At 47.0% G+C, this 20,018-nt stretch overlaps 1 protein-coding gene across 3 annotated transcripts in view; it reads right to left on the bottom strand.

Annotated features, from left to right (window-relative positions):
• The window catches only part of ABCA13 (ATP binding cassette subfamily A member 13), a 770,386-nt gene that overhangs the window by 487,222 nt on the left and 263,146 nt on the right, over positions 1-20,018 (bottom strand). The gene's annotated exons all lie outside the window — the stretch shown is intronic.

Genomic DNA, 20,018 nt, shown 5'->3' with positions numbered 1-20,018 from the left:
AGTCTGAAGTACAAGCAGGGTTCGGCAACAGGGTATCAGAAATATTGAGGTACAAAATCAGAAGGCAGATGCAGAGTCTAAGGACGAGCCGGGGTTCGGCAACAGAGTATCAGAAAGACAAAGTACAGGATCAGAATTCAGGAGAATGGTCAGGCAAGCAGAAGGTCATAACAGATAATCACAATCAAACTAGTACTTTAAACTATTAACAAATCTAGCTAAGTGTAGGATTACAGCTCCAGCTGGTCCCGGCACACTTTCGGATCTGACTCAGGTCTGCGTGCTACCACGTAATGATCGCAACGCCAGACAACCAGCAACTGAACAGCCAGCAGTATATATACACAGCCACTCTCCAGGCCCTCCCTAAGTGCTGGACCAATGAGAGGGCTCAGAATTGTCAGCTTACCAGCTTGGTCAGCTGACCTACTTCTGGCTGCTATATAAGCTTTGCCTCAGTGCGCGCGCGTCACTCTGAATCTTGGAGGACTATCAGTCCCAGCCACACCAGTACTGCCTTGCAATGTATCCAGTGAACCGCGCGTGGGAGCCGCCTCTGATGCGGATTCCGCCGCTTCCAATGCGGATTCCGCCGCTTCCAATGCGGATTCCGCCGTTCCCAATGCGGATTCCGCCGCTCTGCCTATGCGGCATGTGGCGGTTTTTCCGCGTTGTGACGTCATGCTGGATGCGGAAACAGCCGCCTCACCCTGAGAGATGGCGGCTTTTCCGTGTTTCCTCACAGATGGGAACGAGAACTCAACACCACCCTTGAGATGGAGGATTTGCTGCACATATGGAGGAGTGCCCCAAGTTTCTCTATTACCTCCGCTGTAGTTGAAACACAATATAAGGTCTTAATGCTCTGGTATGTTACGCCAAAATCCTAAAAACAAAGGATTGTGCTTCAGAGCATGTGGCCAGCGGGGTAATCATCTACATGTGTGGTGGTCATGCCCAAAAGATTTTGGACCAGCGTTTACCAAGTCGAATATTCCACAGTTAGGTTGCAGGTCCCAAAACTCCCAGAGGTTGCCTTACTAGGCTTGAGACCCCCAGAACTGTCAAACTCACAATATAAACTGCTAATGCATATCTGGTTAGCTGCCAAAAGAGTGATTGCAAGCTCTTGGAGGACACCCACACTCATTTTTAACACCTTTTAAAATAAACCTTAGCTATGCGCTATGCTTTGACAGAATGAAGGCTATAGTAGAAGACACACTTCCACAATTTGACAAGATTTGGAAACAAAAGAGTTGGAAACCATACTTCATACACTACTCTAATTGGTTTCCAGCCTCCTTCACTGCTGTATAGTTTACTCAATATCATTCAGATGCTTTCATTTGAATGAATAAGTATATAATTACACAGCACCTTGAGTGGAGTTGTAGCGACTCAGTGAACCCCCCCCCCCCCCCCCCCACACACACACACATCTATCCCAACTGTCACCTCCTTTCCTTTTCCATTCTCTCGTTCTTTCCAGATGGCACTGTCCCATCTGGCTCCCATAGTGTTCAGCATACTAGCTATACTGTTCATATATTCTGCACATAAGAGAAGAAGGAAACTACCAATACTATGATTTCCAGACTATCCGATAACCTGTATGGTATTAACAGTCATGAGCATTTAAGCCACTGATCCTGCATGGTGGCTTTCCTATACAGAAATGTTATGTTAGCCAACTGTTGTCTACTAGAGATGTCAGCACATGGTGCCTTAGAGCTTCTGACATCTAAAATTTGCCTGTGTGTAAATGTTTCTGCTTTTGCTGACCTTATTGTACTATGTATTATAACTGTGTCATTTTGCTATTTTGTAAGACGCCCTTTAAAACTGAACTGTTTATCTATTTTGTATTATTAATTATTATTAAATTAATAAAAATCTTTTGTGATAAAAAAAAATATAAGTTTTGTTTAATCCATATAAAAGGTAAGGTCATTAAAATACAAAAAATGAGAGTGAATATAAAAATCTGAAATCTTTATTTTGCCAACTACAACCGACCCTGTATGTGCTAAAAATAATTCTGGGTACAACCCCGTACCTGGAATTATTTTTGCCACATACAGGGACGGTGATGGATGGTACAGTAAATAAAATAAAATACAGTGAGATGTACACAGAGAATAGGCATATAGACAAGCGGAGAATGAACAGAGGGGGCATCCAAGTGCTATGTTGAGTGAAGCAGCCACATTCTATTGCGGCACTCAAACCTCTGCAATGATTCAGATGCTTCGCAGCTGCCCATGGAAAACGATTGCAGAGAAGAAAGAAAGAGAGAGAACAGGATAGCCTAGGAGAGCGAGAGAAGAGAGGAAGGAATGAATAGAGGAGAAATAAGAGAGACACAGTCCGAGAATCCCCTGGGGTTGCGGTGATGGCTGGCTTTCAGCTCGGATAACTGTCCTGGTTGGAAGGTATTAGCCTCCATGCTTGCGGTCTGGTGAGGTTGGACCAATGCAGTTGGATTTGTAGGCCCAAAGAGTCCGACAGCGGCTTTAGACAAATGAGAGCATCTCTGGTAAAGGGGAGCAGGCATTCCTAAATGCTTGCTGGGCTGCAGGGCTCCAGGGCAGGGAGGTGCTGTGAGGCTGTGGCTCCAGGCCAGGGGTGCGGGGTGCACCTTAGGTTGAGGTGGGCCTTGAGAGCTGCAGTATATTGGACCTTACTGCTGAGTTGCAGACCTGATGACTGGAGCAGGAGACTGTGATGCTGGTTGGTAGCCTGCCTAATGTAACAATGAACAGGCTGGGGGGGCAGAAGTAACAGGCCTCAGTGATGGAGCAGCAGCCCATACCTCCCCTAATAAGGGAAAGTTGTGATTATATGCAGTGTGAAACCATCATTACCAATGTATTAACCGCTTCCAGACCACGCTAATTGAAACCTATATGTCCTGTTTGGGATCTGTTATCCTTGGCAGGGCGTAGATTTCAATTAGTGCAGCACACTGACCAGCCGCTACCACTGATCATGCCGCTCTCCCACCTCCTATGTAGTGAACCTGGAGTGCCTCACTGGCCATCACTTCATGGAATACATTCCACCAACTCCAAAAAAAAAGCCGAAATCAGGACAAAATGCTCCAACCAGGACAAGAAGGGGAAAAAGTCAGAGAAGAATCACGATTCTACTGCCCCGATTGGGATTTCGCCCTGTGTGCTATTCCCTGTTTTAAGATATACGCACAGTCGGTATATTAGATATATACTATACTGTATATACGTACTGTATTATAATATGGTGCCTTCTTTGTACAGTTTTCCTATTTTTTCAGTTTATCGATAAATTAAATTATTTCAAAAATGTTGTGTTCCATTCTTTTACTTATAAGCAGAATGTCTGCCAGGCCTTAATTCTGTTATATTTTGGTGGGTTAAGACTTAAGAATTGGAGGCCTAAAATTCTTGAAAAAAATGTACCGCTTTTAGACCCATAAATCCAGACAGAGGTTAAAGGCCAAGGGAGGTTAAAGGCCAAGAAATGAAGAGTAGTGAGCATGCGACCGTTGTAACAAAGCTATAGAGGGCCCATCCCTGTGAGGTACCTTAACTCTTCCTGGACTCAAAGGCTCTGGCCCCTTAAAGTGGTCCGAAACTCAGCATTTCTTCTTGTTAACCACTTACCAACCGCCCACTGCACAGGGGCGGCCGGAAAGTGTTCCCGCAAGGACCGCCGCATGCACAGAGGCGGCGGTTCTTGCAGGGGCATGGGCGGAGCGATCTCGTCATCCGTGACGCGATCCTCCGCCGGGGATCGATAGCCGGCCATTTAGTCTCCGCTCGCCGGCCACTTAGCAGCGCCGGCGATCGGAGGAATATACAGAATCCGCCAATCAAATGCGTATAAGGCACTTTGTTAGGTAAACAAAGTGCCTTATACATGCTTCCTCCTCGCGTCGTGGTCTCATTGTTCCAGAGACCACCAGCGAGGAGGAAGCACTTGTAAGTGACACTGCACACTGCTTTTTTTTGCCCACAGCCCCCCTGATCTCCCACCCCAGCCTTCAGACCCCCCCTGATCACCCCAGCAGACCCCTGCCCAGCACCCTTGCACCCCTCTAAAACCCCAAACCCCCCCCCCCCCACCTACCACTAACTAGAGACGCTATCCCCTGCATTAGGTCCCTAACTGCCTCCTAATCACCCCTGATTCCCCCCCCCCTACCTTTAGATGAACCCCAGACCCCATCCCAGACTACCCCCCTGTATACTGTATACATCTGTATACAGCTACCTTACCCCCTGATCCCCCTCTGATCCCCCTCTGATCACCTGTCTATCACCTGTCCATCACCCCTCAGCACCCCCACCCATCAGAGCAGACCCTAACTGCCCCGCGGGGGTAACCGATCACCTACCCAGACCCTCGATTGCCCTCATACCCCCCTCCTGATGACATCCCCTGCGCATTGTTTACATCTGTCCTCCCCAGCAATCACTAACTGATCTTCGATCAGTAACCCCCTGTGTCTGCCTCTCATCAGATCAGGACTCAGTCTGCCCCGTGCGGGCTCCTGATCACCCCCCACCCCCTCAAATTGCCCTCAGACCCCCCCTAATCACCGTCCGAGTGCATTTTATTTGACTGTGCTGTGATTGTATTCGATTGTGCTGCGATTGTATTCGATTGTGCTGCGATTGTATTTGATTGTTCCGTGATCTGCTTCGATTGTCCCGTGATTGTTTGATTGCCTCTGAGACCCCACTTCCAAACAACCCCCCCCCCCACTACCCCCATCACCTTCCGAGTGCATCAGATTTGATTGTGCGGTGATTGGATTCGATTGTGCTGTAATGGTATTTGATTGTCCCGTGATCTGCTTTGATTGTCCCGTGATTGTTTGATTGCCTCTGAGACCCCACTTCCCGCCACACCCAACCCCACCCTCCCCCCACCACCTCCAACCACCACCTTCCGAGTGCATCAGATTTGCTTGTGCTGTGATTGGATTCGATTGTGCTGTAATTGTATTTGATTGTCCCGTGATCGGCTTCGATTGTCCCGTGATTGTTTGATTGCCTCTGAGACCCCACTTCCCGCCACACCCAACTCCACCCTCCCCCCCACCACCCCCAACCACCACCTTCCGAGTGCATCAGATTTGCTTGTGCTGTGATTGGATTCGATTGTGCTGTAATTGTATTTGATTGTCCTGTGATCGGCTTCGATTGTCCCGTGATTGTTTGATTGCCTCTGAGACCCCACTTCCCCCCCCCACCCCCCATCACCTTCCGAGTGCATCAGATTTGATTGTGCTGTGATTGGATTCGATTGTGCTGTAATTGTATTTGATTGTCCCGTGATCGGCTTTGATTGTCCCGTGATTGTTTGATTGCCTCTGAGACCCCACTCGTCACCACCCACAATACCTCTCAAATGGTCCCTTTTGCTAGGTAGGTGCTCTATTTTTCTGGGTAGTCTCGGAGGAAAACCCCATAAATTTCCGCCAGGATGGAAGTTGAAACTGGTACGGTGGCACGTGCAGAAGTACCCCCGTTGCAGCCACCAAGAAGAAGACGGGCCCGTAGTACCCATAGACTCCCAGAGGTGCTGGCACATCCAGATTGGCAATCCCCTGATTCCGCTGCACCCGTAGTGCTCCCTTTCACCGCCCAGTCTGGAGTCCAGGTGGCGACAGCTCATCTAGGAACGGCCCTAGACTTTTTGCAGCTGTTCATCATCCAGGTTCTCTTGGACTTAATTGTGGTTGAGACCAACCGTAAAGCCACACAATTCATCACCGAGCACCCGGAGAGCAGCTATGCCCAGCCTTTCCGGTGGAAACCAGTCTAAGTTTCCGCCATTAAAATCTTTTTGGCCCTTATCCTTCACTTGGGACTAATGAAACAGAATGTATTGCGGTCGTATTGGTCTACGAACCCAGTACATCATGTTCCCTTGTACCCTGCTGCCATGTCCAGGACACGATTTGAGTCCATCCTGTGCTTCCTGCACTTCAACGACGACAAAACCTGTCATGAAAAGGGCCACCCTGCTTATGACCGGCTCCACAAAATTTGGCCCCTCATAGACCACCTGTCATCAACATTTGCAGATGCTTATATCCCTGAACAGAACATCTGCGTAGACGAGTCCCTCTTACGCTTTAAAGGGGAACTTCAGCCTAAACAAACATACTGTCATCAAGTTACATTAGTTATGTTAATTATAATAGATAGGTAATATAATCTCTTACCCACCCTGTTTTAAAAGAACAGGCAAATGTTTGTGATTCATGGGGGCTGCCATCTTTGTCATGGGGGCAGCCATCTTTTTGGTTGAAAGGAGGTGACAAGGAGCAGGAGACACAGTTCCAACTGTCCTGTGTCCTGATTATCCCTCCCAGCTGCACACACTAGGCTTCAAATGTCAAATTAAAAATGTAAGAAAAAAAAATGCACCAAAACATCAGAACGAGAACAACAAAATCAGAAATCCCATCATGCTTTGCACAGCATCAGGGTAAAAATGCCCGGGCAGTTTTCTTCTGTGCAGCTAAAAATGAGGCTTGTATAAGATAAACAAATTTCTGATGCTGTGAAACTGTTAAAGAAACACAAAGCGTTTTCAGTGCTGCTGAGTCGATTTTTAGTCCGGAGGTTCACTTTAATGGGCGCCTTGGCATCAAACAGTACATCCCAAGCAAGCGCGCCCGGTATGGGGTGAAACTGTATAAGCTCTGTGAAAGGGCCACAGGCTATACATGTCGTTTTAGGGTCTATGAGGGAAAAGACTCAAAATTGGAGCCGGTCGGATGCCCTGACTACCTGGGGAGCATTGGAAAGGTTGTGTGGGACTTGGTGTCACCCTTGTTCCAGAAGGGGTACCATCTTTATGTGGACAACTATTACACAAGTGTGGCCCTCTATCAGCACTTAAAGTTAGAAGGAATCCGATGCTGTGGCACTGCGCGGCCTAGTCGCCAGGGCTTCCCCCAACGGCTCGTTACCACCAGACTTGAACGGGGCAGAGGGCCGCCTTGCGTACTGACGACCTGCTTGCGGTGAAATGGAGGTACAAGAGAGACGTTTACTTTCTGTCCATCATTCACACAGACACGACAGTCCAAATTCAACGGGCAACTGAGGTCATTGAAAAGCCCCTTGTCGTCCACGAATATAATGTCAACATGGGAGCGGTGGACTTCAATAACCAGAGGTTAGCGCCCTATTTAATTTCCCGGAAAACAAGACGCTGGTATAAGAAAGTGTCTTTTTATCTGATTCAATTGGCAGTTTACAACAGCTTTGTTCTCTACAGTAAGGCTGGGAGAACTGGATCTTTCCTTCAATTTCAGGAACAGATCATTCTGGACCTCCTGTATCCAGGAGGTAACACCCCCCCCCCCCCCCCCCAGATGCAACTAGCCGACTGCATGGAAGTCATTACGCCTATCAGCTTCCGTGTGCCCCAGGTCAACGCATCCGAAGAAAACGTTGTCGTGTCTGCAGCAGTGCTAGAAGAAGGACTGACACCGTTTATTATTGTCCCAAATGTCCTGACCAGCCTGGCCTATGCATAGGGGAGTGTTTTGAGAGGTACCACGAGCAGGTACACTTTTAGAACCTAGGGAACTCCAGACACAGGAGTAGGCACACACTCAGTAGTCTTTTGCACATTGTCCCAGGGAGAGGAGAGGTAAGCTTGAAAACCAAACAAACAGGTAAGCATAAAAGTCGGAAGAAGCATCGGTTTCCATGCTTGATATTGCTGATCTGTCCTGGGTTGGCGATATAAGACGGCATGTTTGAATTTCCCTTGAGTGTGGACACCCCGGTTTATATGTGATTTACTTTGGGCCTATGATGATACTTTAATGCCACACAGAGTCATCTCTATTGGCAGGCATATTGCTGTATACTACAGGCATAATGCTGTATACTAAAGTTCTGAGGCCCAGTCACATAAGTTGGTGGCTCACCCTGAGTGCAGGGTGGCACGGGGTGTCTCTCTCCTGAGGTTATCACTGCCATTGATGTGTAGGAAGATCTGCCATTGATGTGGAGCAAGGTATGTTTGCCGTTCATTTTTCCTTTCAGCCCAGAGTGCATTACTTGTATACCCAATATAAGGAGTATAGCAGAAACTCCTAATACTGGCCATACATGTAATGATTGCAGAGACCCTAAAATGCTAGGACAGACTCCACAAATGACCCCATTTTGTAAAGAGGACACCCTAAAGTATTCTGTGAGGTGCATGGTGAGTTCATAGAAGATTTTAGTTTTTGTCACAACTTAGCAGAATTTTTTTTTTATTTTTTTTTTACAGTGTCATTTTCCGTTAACTTGTGACACAAAATAAAATTTTCAATGACCTCACCATTCCACTCATGGAATACCTTGTTGTGTATTCTTTCCAAAATGGGGTCATTTGTGGGGTTTGTTAACTGTCCTGGCAAGTGGGCGGGGTGCTAAATTTTGAGCACCCCTGTAAAGCCTAAAGGTACTCATTGGACTCTGGGCCCCTTAGCGCAGTTAGGGTGCAAAAAAGTGCCACACATGTGGTATTGCCGTACTCAGGAGAAGTGTTATAATGTATTTTGAGGTGTATTTTTACATATACCCATGCTGGGTGGGAGAAATACCTCTGTAAATGACAATCTTTTGATTTTTTTACACACAATTGTCCATTTACAGAGATATTTCTCCCACCCAGCATGGGTATGTGTAAAAATACACCCCAAAACACATTGTACTACTTCTCCCGAGTACGGCGATACCACATGTGTGGCACTTTTTTGCACCCTAACTGCGCTAAGGGGTCTAAAGTCGAATGAGTACCTTTAGGATTTCAAGGGTCATTTTGCGGCATTTGGTTTCCAGACTACTCTTCACGGTTTAGGGCCCCTAAAATGCCAGGGCAGTATAGGAATCCCACAAATGACCCCATTTTAGAAAGAAGACATACCAAGGTACTCTGTTAGGAGTATGGTGAGTTCATAGAAGATTTTATTTTTTGTCACACACACCCCCCAAAATGCCAGGACAGTAAACACACCCCACAAATGATCCCATTTTGGAAAGTAGACACTTCAAGGTATTCATAGAGGGGCATGGTGAGTCCGTTGCAGATTTCATTTTTTTTGTCGCAAGTTAGAAGAAATGGAAACTTTTTTTTTTGTCACAAAGTGTCATTTTCCGCTAACTCGTGACAAAAAATAATATCTTCTATGAACTCACTATGTCTCTCAGTGAATACTTTGGGATGTCTTCTTTCCAAAATGGGGTCATTTGGGGGGTATTTATACTATCCTGGAATTCTAGCCCCTCATGAAACATGTCAGGGGGTCAGAAAAGTCAGAGATGCTTGAAAATGGGAAAATTCACTTTTTGCACCATAGTTTGTAAATGCTATAACTTTTACCCAAACCAATAAATATAGGCTGAATGGTTTTTTTTAAAATTAAAAACATGTTTGTCCACATTTTTCGTGCTGCATGTATACAGAAATTTTACTTTATTTTAAAAATGTCAGCACAGAAAGCTAAAAAAAATCATTTTTTTGCCAAAATTCATGTCTTTTTTGATGAATATAATAAAAAGTAAAAATCGCAGCAGCAATCAAATAGCACCAAAAGAAAGCTTTATTAGTGACAAGAAAAGGAGCCAAAATTCATTTAGGTGGTAGGTTGTATGAGCGAGCAATAAACCGTGAAAGCTGCAGTGGTCTGAATGGAAAAAAAGGGTCTGGTCCTTAAGGGGGGTAAAGCCCACGGTCCTCAAGTGGTTAAACACAGCTCTTCATTCAGCAGTGGAAAGTAGTGATGAGCATAATGACCTAATTACAATTACGCAATTACGCGTAATATGCAAAATTACGATTACGGCCGTAATTGAACATTCATAATTTTGCAAAATTATGCAAATTTTGGCTCAACACTAAAGGAAAAGCTCCTTCAGCTTATGATCTGCATCCAAAGAGGTGATAACATTATCTTTTGTTTATATTCCTCTGATGTTACATTCTTAGCTGTGCTGAAAACGAGCTCTCTCTGCTTTTACCATTCACACAGTTCAGAAGAGCTCACTAGAAGATTTTAATATATAATTATAACAGCTATGAATAAAATGCAATGGCAGCTTTCAGAGCAGATAAACTGTACTTTGGAAACTTGTAATTTGTAAATAGACAATATTACTTGTGCACAAAAGCAAATATGGTAACTGTATGGGTAGGAAAACACATTTTTACTGAATTTTATGTCAGAGCTTTATTCCACTTTAAGAACCGAAACCTTTTGTTTAGTTTGATCATTTGGATAAGGTTAGGCATCCATGTAGGGCAGTAAAGGTTAGGCATGGGGGGACAGTTAAGGTTAGGCGTTGGTAAAGGAGAGGGTACTGTGTGTGAATAGTGTTAGGTTAAAGGATACCAGAAGAAATGTGACATGATGAGATAGACATGTGTATGTACAGTGCCAAGATCACTAATAACTATGCTGTGTTGCTTTTTTTCTTTCTCTCCCTGAAATGTTTAAAAATCAGGTATGCAAGTGACAGTTTCTGTCTGCATCAGGACTGGGTCAGAATACAGCATAACCCTCACTAATAAGGACATACAACCATAAAACACTTTCCTAGTAGAAAATGACTTCAGAGAGCAGAAAAGAGATAAAGCGGGTCAATAGTTCATAGATTTGAGCTCTGGCATACGTCAATGAATGTGTCACTGAGCAGAAACAATTAAACAATAAAAACTTAAACAGTAGTATCTAAAAAAAGTAAGGAGAAAGAGGATAGATGCAATAGTTTACCACATCAGTTAATTTTTACCTCAGGTGTAGTTGCCGACCGCGTCACGCCGATGGGCGTGGCCGCAGTGGCAGCTCCAGGACCGTCTTAATGCCGATCGGCGTAAAGTCCTCCTGCTCGGTGGGCGGAGCTGAGCTCTGCCTTCAGTCTCAGAGCGGCGATCGGGAGACTGTTAGATGACGAAATTGGCGTCTAATTAACATGTACAGCGCTGCTATCTAAAGCAGCACTGTACAAGGGACAGCTGTGTGACACAGCTGTCCCCTGGGGGACTCAGAAGCGATCTGCTGTGATAGGCTGAAGCCTATCACAGCCGATCGCTGTGATAGGCAGACGGGGGAGGGAGGGTAATATGAATAGTAAAAAAAAACCTAAACAATTCATTAAAAAACACAGTAAATATTTATTAAAAAACAAACAAACCTGTGGGTGATCAGAACTAGTGTTGGGCGAACAGTGTTCGCCACTGTTCGGGTTCTGCAGAACATCACCCTGTTCGGGTGATGTTCGAGTTCGGCCGAACACCTGACGGTGCTCGGCCAAACCGTTCGGCCATATGGCCGAACTAAGAGCGCATGGCCGAACGTTCCCCGAACGTTCGGCTAGCGCTGTGATTGGCCGAACGGGTCACGTGGTTCGGACCCGAACGCGCTCTGATTGGCCGAACTGTCACGTGGTTCGGGTAAATAAATACCCGAACCACGTCATATCTCCGCCATTTGTCTGTGGGTTTAGCTTTGGGTAGGCAGGCAGGGTAGTTCGCGCTCCAGCCACGCTAGCCAGGGTCCCCCCCAGTCATTGTGTGTCGCTGCTGGGAATAGTAGTACACCGCTCGCTCAGCATTCTGTTTACTGCCACTCTGTGTACCTCGCTCAGCCACACTATATAGCATTCTGTTTACTGCCACTCTGTGTCTGCTGGGAATAGTAGTACACCGCTTGCACAGCCACACTATATAGCATTCTGTTTACTGCCACTCTGTGTACCTCGCTCAGCCACACTATATAGCATTCTGTTTACTGCCACTCTGTGTCTGCTGGGAATAGTGGTACACCGCTCGCTCAGCCACACTATATAGCATTCTGTTCACTGTTCTGTGTCTGCTTGGAATAGTGGTACACCGCTCGTTCAGCCACACTATATAGCATTCTGTGTACTGTTCTGTGTCTGCTGGGAACAGTAGTACACCGCTCGTTCAGCCACACTATATAGCATTCTGTGTACTGTTCTGTGTCTGCTGGGAACAGTAGTACACCGCTCGCTCAGCCACACTATATAGCATTCTGTTCACTGTTCTGTGTCTGCTGGGAATAGTGGTACACCGCTCGCTCAGCCACACTATATAGCATTCTGTTCACTGTTCTGTGTCTGCTGGGAATAGTGGTACACCGCTCGCTCAGCCACACTATATAGCATTCTGTTTACTGTTCTGTGTCTGCTGGGAATAGTGGTACACCGCTCGCTCATCCACACTATATAGCATTCTGTTCACTGTTCTGTGTCTGCTGGGAATAGTGGTACACCGCTCGCTCAGCCACACTATATAGCATTCTGTTCACTGTTCTGTGTCTGCTGGGAATAGTGGTACACCGCTCGCTCAGCCACACTATATAGCATTCTGTTTACTGCCACTCTGTGTACCTCGCTCAGCCACACTATATAGCATTCTGTTTACTGCCACTCTGTGTCTGCTGGGAATAGTGGTACACCGCTCGCTCAGCCACACTATATAGCATTCTGTTCACTGTTCTGTGTCTGCTTGGAATAGTGGTACACCGCTCGCTCAGCCACACTATATAGCATTCTGTTTACTGTTCTGTGTCTGCTGGGAATAGTGGTACACCGCTCGCTCAGCCACACTATATAGCATTCTGTTCACTGTTCTGTGTCTGCTGGGAATAGTGGTACACCGCTCGCTCAGCCACACTATATAGCATTCTGTTTACTGTTCTGTGTCTGCTGGGAACAGTAGTACACCGCTCGCTCAGCCAGAGTATATAGCATTGTGTTTACTGCCACTCTGTGTACACCGCTCAGCCAGACTATATACCATTGTTTACTGACACTCTGTGTACACCACTCAGCCACACTATATACCATTGTTTACTGACACTCTGTGTACACCGCTCAGCCAGACTATATACCATTGTTTACTGCCACTCTGATTCTGCTGGGAACAGTAGTACACCGCTCGCTCAGCCAGACTATATACCATTGTTTACTGACACTCTGTGTACACCGCTCAGCCAGACTATATACCATTGTTTACTGACACTCTGTGTACACCACTCAGCCACACTATATACCATTGTTTACTGACACTCTGTGTACACCGCTCAGCCAGACTATATACCATTGTTTACTGCCACTCTGATTCTGCTGGGAACAGTAGTACACCGCTCGCTCAGCCAGACTATATACCATTGTTTACTGACACTATATAGCAGACTATATAGCATTGTGTGTACACCGCTCAGCCAGACTATATACCATTGTTTACTGACACTCTGTGTACACCGCTCAGCCAGACTATATACCATTGTTTACTGCCACTCTGATTCTGCTGGGAACAGTAGTACACCGCTCGCTCAGCCAGACTATATACCATTGTTTACTGACACTCTGTGTACACCGCTCAGCCAGACTATATACCATTGTTTACTGACACTATATAGCAGACTATATAGCATTGTGTGTACACCGCTCAGCCAGACTATATACCATTGTTTACTGACACTCTGTGTACACCGCTCAGCCAGACTATATACCATTGTTTACTGCCACTCTGATTCTGCTGGGAACAGTAGTACACCGCTCGCTCAGCCAGACTATATACCATTGTTTACTGACACTCTATGTACACCGCTCAGCCAGACTATATACCATTGTTTACTGCCACTCTGATTCTGCTGGGAACAGTAGTACACCGCTCGCTCAGCCAGACTATATACCATTGTTTACTGACACTCTATGTACACCGCTCAGCCAGACTATATACCATTGTTTACTGCCACTCTGATTCTGCTGGGAACAGTAGTACACCGCTCGCTCAGCCAGACTATATAGCATTGTGTTTACTGCCACTCTGTGTACACCGCTCAGCCACACTATATAGCATTGCGTACTCTGCCAGTCAGTGTGTATATTGCTGGGATCAGTAATACTCCACTCACCGTCAACCACTATATGAGCTCAACATGAGTTCCCCAGAGACCTCCGCTGTGAGCAGCACTCCCAACAACAGCAACAGCCAACGCCCCACGCAAGCTATAACATCCACCCCAGCAGCCAGTGGTCAGCAGCAGCCCTCCCCGGAGGAGAACGTTGTGTCCATCAGTCCGTCGCCAGAGCGATTAATGAGGGCTGCCATTGAGGAGATGATGGGGCCTGATGTGGAGGAGGAGGTCTGGCTCAGGCCAGCATCCCAAGTTAATGTTGAGGACGATGAGGGGTCTGTGTCTGGGGATGTTGGGGTGGCAGAGGTGGTGGGTGGGTCAGACTCAGGAGAAGAGTTGTATGATGAGGATGATGATCGGGACCATCTGTATGTGCCTCAGAGTCCGACCCCGGAAAACATGTTGTATCGTGTGTTTAGGTACTAAAATCTGCGTTCCCTCCCAGTAGTGTTGGGCGAACAGTGTTTGCCACTGTTCGGGTTCTGCAGAACATCACCCTGTTCGGGGTGACTATATAGCAGACTATATAGCATTGTGTTTAATGCCACTCTGTGTACACGGCTCAGCCACACTATATAGCATTGTGTTTACTTCCACTCTGTGTCTGCTGGGAACAGTAGTACACCGCTCACCCGCCACTGTATAGCATTGTGCTCTGTGTCACTGCTGACAATAGTGGTACACCGCTCACCCACCACTGTATAGCATTTCTGTACTGCCACTGTACTGCTGCCAGTCAGCGTGTACTTTAAGGATAAGTGAAATGAGGAAGAAATCCGGTGAAAGAGGGAGGGGCAAGGGAAGAGGTGTTTCCCCTGACGGTTCACGTACAGGCCACAGGGGAGCACCCAAGAAAACCCACTCAATACTGCCCATGTTGTCCAGGACAACAACCCTCACAGATCCAAAAGAACAGGACCAGATAATTACTTGGATGACCTCTCAAGCGTCCAGCAGTGGGTTAAGCAGCACCAGCACATCACGCACGAGGTCCGAGTCCTCAGCCAGTTAAAGTCTGGGCTTTCTTTGAAGACTGCACTGAGGATGTTACCATGGCGATTTGCAAGGTGTGCAAGACCCGCCTGAGCAGGGGGAAAAGTATTAACAACCTCTCCACCACCAGCATGAGCCGCCACATTCTATCCAAACATCCCACTCTGTGGGCAAACGCGGCAGGACAGGGTACCACCAGCAACACTGCCTCCCTTGGGTTCACCAGACTCACCACCAGACCCGCCTCAGCAGCAGCAGTAGCCCAGCCATTGCGTGGTTCACAACATTCACAAACATCAGACGATGCTGACACTGTCACTTTCCGGACTAGTGCTCTTGAGGTCTCCCAGTGTTCATCAAACACAACAACCAACAGCCCTTCGGTGTGCAGCGCTACGGTTGAGTTGTCTGTTTCTGAGATGTTTGAGCACAAGAGGAAATTGCCAGCAAATGACCCCCGGGCCGTGGCAGTAACAGCCAGCCAGCATAGCCAAGCTTCTGGCCTGCGAAATGCTGCCATATCGAGTGGTGGAGACAAACAGCTTCAAGGGCATGATGTCAGTGGCCATCCCACGTTACGTGGTTCCCAGCCGCTACCACTTTGCGCGCTCTGCAGTGCCTGAGTTGCATGAGCACGTGGTCAGCTAAATAACCCGAAGCTTGAAGAATGCCGTTGCCTGCAAGGTTCACCTCACCACTGACACCTGGACGAGTGCGTTCGGCCAGGGTCGATACATCTCCCTTACCGCGCACTGGGTGAACCTTGTGGAGCCTGGCAGCGATTCCTCACCTGCTACGGCGCGGGTGTTGCCCACGCCGCAAACAGCTGGATAACAACAGCAGCACCTACCTCTCTGACTCCTTCTCCTCCAACGCATCTCAAAGCTGTACCTCATCCGGAAATGCTAACCCAGCACCAGCAGCAGTAGGATCGTGGAAGCAGTGCAGCACAGCTGTTGGCATGCGTCAGCAAGCGTTGCTGAAGCTGATCTGCCTTGGGGATAAGCAGCACACAGGGGAGGAAATTTGGAGGGGAATAAAGGAACAGACGGATTTGTGGCTGGCACCGCTGGACCTGAAACCGGGCATGAAGCTAGACACCTGGCACGAACTGGCAATGTACGCAATAGAGGTGCTGGCTTGCCCGGCAGCCAGCGTTATGTCGGAACGCTGTTTCAGTGCTGCCGGAGGCATCATCACAGATCGGCGTATCCGCCTCTCCACAGAAAATGCAGACCGTCTGACTCAAATTAAAATGAATCAATCCTGGATTGGAAACGACTACGCAACACTCCTGGACCCCAACCAAGTAACATGACCGATGAACATCTGGGATGGTTTAGCGTTTCCGGTCCCTGTTTATTGAACCTCTCATCTGTATTACATTTATGACTGCATGGCGGCAAAAAGCATTGCTGCTATATCCGCACGCTTTTTGTCCTCATGCAAGGCCTGGGTTGTTGTGTCTCACAAAGCGTGGCCTTCTCCTCCTGCGCCTCCTCCTGTTCCATCACGTGTGCTGCTGCTGCTGCTGGGTTACCGTTGCCGCGTGGTCCCTGTTTATTGAACCTCTTATCTTTATTACATTTATGACTACATGGCGGTACAAAGCATGCTATCCGCACGCTTTTTGTCCTCATGCAAGGCCTGGGTTGTTGTGTCTCACAAAGCGTGGCCTTCTCCTCCTGCGCCTCCTCCTGTTCCATCACGTGTGCTGCTGCTGCTGCTGCTGCTGGGTTAGCGTTGCCGCGTGGTCCCTGTTTATTGAACCTCTTATCTTTATTACATTTATGACTACATGGCGGTACAAAGCATGCTATCCGCACGCTTTTTGTCCTCATGCAAGGCCTGGGTTGTTGTGTCTCACAAAGCGTGGCCTTCTCCTCCTGCGCCTCCTCCTGTTCCATCACGTGTGCTGCTGCTGCTGCTGCTGCTGCTGGGTTACCGTTGCCGCGTGGTCCCTGTTTATTGAACCTCTTATCTTTATTACATTTATGACTACATGGCGGTACAAAGCATGCTATCCGCACGCTTTTTGTCCTCATGCAAGGCCTGGGTTGTTGTGTCTCACAAAGCGTGGCCTTCTCCTCCTGCGCCTCCTCCTGTTCCATCACGTGTGCTGCTGCTGCTGCTGGGTTACCGTTGCCGCGTGGTCACTGTTTATTGAACCTCTTATCTTTATTACATTTATGACTACATGGCGGTACAAAGCATGCTATCCGCACGCTTTTTGTCCTCATGCAAGGCCTGGGTTGTTGTGTCTCACAAAGCGTGGCCTTCTCCTCCTGCGCCTCCTCCTGTTCCATCACGTGTGCTGCTGCTGCTGCTGCTGCTGGGTTAGCGTTGCCGCGTGGTCCCTGTTTATTGAACCTCTTATCTTTATTACATTTATGACTACATGGCGGTACAAAGCATGCTATCCGCACGCTTTTTGTCCTCATGCAAGGCCTGGGTTGTTGTGTCTCACAAAGCGTGGCCTTCTCCTCCTGCGCCTCCTCCTGTTCCATCACGTGTGCTGCTGCTGGGTTAGCGTTGCCGCGTGGTCCCTGTTTATTGAACCACTTATCTTTATTACATTTATGACTGCATGGTGGTACAAAGCATGCTATCCGCACGCTTCTTGTCCTCATGCAAGGCCTGGGTTGTTGTGTCTCAAAGCGTGGCCTTCTCCTCCTGCGCCACCCTCCTCCTGTTCCATCACGTGTGCTGCTGCTGGGTTAGCATTACCGGTCCCTTTTCCTGGAACCTCTTATATGTATTACATTTATGACTGCATGCCGACAAAAAGCATGTTACCTGTGCAAAGAAAACAGACATTTCCCGCATTTAAAAGACAGTTTTCCCTTTGAAACTTTAAAATCGATTTTCTCAAAAACTATAAGCTCTTTTTGCTAAATTTTTTTTTCCTCTTGTACCCACTCCCAAGGTGCACATACCCTGTAAATTTGGGGTATGTAGCATATAAGGAGGCTTTACAAAGCACAAAAGTTCGGGTCCCCATTGACTTCCATTATGTTCGGAGTTCGGGTCGAACACCCGAACATCGCGGCCATGTTCGGCCTGTTCGGCCCGAACCCGAACATCTAGATGTTCGCCCAACACTAATCAGAACCCACCAACAAAGAGCTCTGGTGGTGGGGGGAAAGGGGGGGGGATCACTTGTGTGCTGTGTTGTGCGGCCCTGCAGCTTGGCCTTAAAGCTACAGTGGCCTATTTCACACAAAATGGCCCGGTCTTTAGGGGGGGTAAAGCCTGTGGTCCTGAAGAGGTTAAAGTGTACCAGAGCTGAAATTAATAAAAAGTTTTATACATACCTGGGCTTCCTCCAGCCCCATCTGCTCGGATCGCTCCCATGCAGCTGTCCTCCGCTGCTCGCAACTTCGGGAACTGGGAAGAGAGAAGTGCGCTGTTTGCGTATCTCTCTAGCTGCTGCTGGAGAGATACGTAGAGGGCGCACTTCTCCTGCATAGACTGGCTCCGACTGATGTAAGTGATAAGACCCGGTTCCCGAAGCTGCGGGCAGCAGAGGACAGTGGTGTGGGAGGTGTGGGATCCGAGCAGATGGGACTGGAGGAAGTCCTAAGTATGTAAAAACTTTATATTTATTTCGCTTTAAGTTGTAGTAAAATATCTGTATTATTTACTAATTTTACTATGATAATTTACACATTTAAAGTGTAGAATATTGGTAGATTTTACAGATACTATACTAGCTGAAATTGGGCGCCCAAATTTCTTCATGCCCTTTTTTCATACACGCCTAGAATTTGTTTCATTACTGCTATTGAACACTTTTTCAGTTTTGATCACAAATTCCTTAAGGACTGATAGTAATGTAAAGCTGTGACCATGTAATCAACTCTTTCTATACTGTTAACCATATGCTGTCTGCTTGATTGTTATAATAGTGTTGTTTGAAAATTGGCAAGTCAAATTCAGCATGACTGTGAATGTCAAAACTATAAAGCTGATTCTGATTATTTCTTGAAATGTCTTTTCTGTTCTCTTCTTCCATCACATGATTTAAATTGAAGAAGATGCCCAAAATCGTAGTAATAATGTTTTGTTGAACTCTAAAAGGTGTCCAGATAAAACAACCTTATTTTGTTTGGATACATTCTATAACTGTGTTTAATACACCAGCATAGTGGTGTCAATGGACATTCACCAATCAAACGCTGACAATCAGAAAAAAAGAAGCAGTTTTTTTTCAGGTAAAACAAATGTGAAAGAAAAAAAATTGTTCTCAGAAATGTATTTCTTGTTTAACTCATATTTTAACACTAGATAGTTTTTGATCTTAAAGTGGTGTTGATGTGGCTGTGTAAAGCTATAGGCTTGCTATACACCAGCGGTTCTGGATGCTTGCCTGGCTTACAGGGGGGAAAAGAGATCATTTGCATATTCAGTAGTGGTGCATTGTGGGTAGCCACAAATCTTCACATACAGCTGCATTATTATTGCAAGTTTCCTTCTGTTTTAAGAAGGCAAGTTTCACCAAGCATTGCTTATTAGTAGGAGGGCTTTTAGGTCTCTTTTATCTTCCTATACATTCCTAGTGGTTTGGGTCACCCCAAGCTGCTTGGTTACTCTGTTGATCTTGAAGTGAGTCTGATGTGAAGTTTTAAAAAAAAACAAAAAAAAAACATATACCTAATGAGAGGGAAGGTTTTGGGTCCTGTAGAGCCTTTCCGGTCCTTCTACAGTCCCCGTGTTCCAGCACTGTCACCCCCGGTAGCAGTCTCAAAGACTGTTCAGTTATGCCGCTGCTGGAGGCTTTGTCAATCTTTGGGAGCCCGAGTGCTTCTGAAGATGTGCTGCTACATACTGTGCATACGCAAGTATACATTCTCCGGCATGCACAGTACAGAGCAATCCATCTTCGAGAGCACTCAGGATGAAGGATGCCGAAGCCTCCAGCAGTACCGGAAGTGAACAGTATCTGACCCATCGGCCAGAGACTGCTACGGGGGATCCAGCACTGGAATGTGAGGACTGTAGGAGGAACGGGAAGGCTCTGTAAGACCCAGAGCCTTCCCTCTCCTTAGGTGAGTATCTGTTTGTTTGTTTTTTT

Source organism: Hyperolius riggenbachi, chromosome 5 (assembly GCF_040937935.1).
Source record: "Hyperolius riggenbachi isolate aHypRig1 chromosome 5, aHypRig1.pri, whole genome shotgun sequence".
Classification (NCBI taxonomy): Eukaryota; Metazoa; Chordata; class Amphibia; order Anura; family Hyperoliidae; genus Hyperolius; species Hyperolius riggenbachi.
The sequence above is the reverse complement of the archived record's forward strand: the minus strand, read 5'-3'. Positions and strand labels throughout refer to the sequence as shown.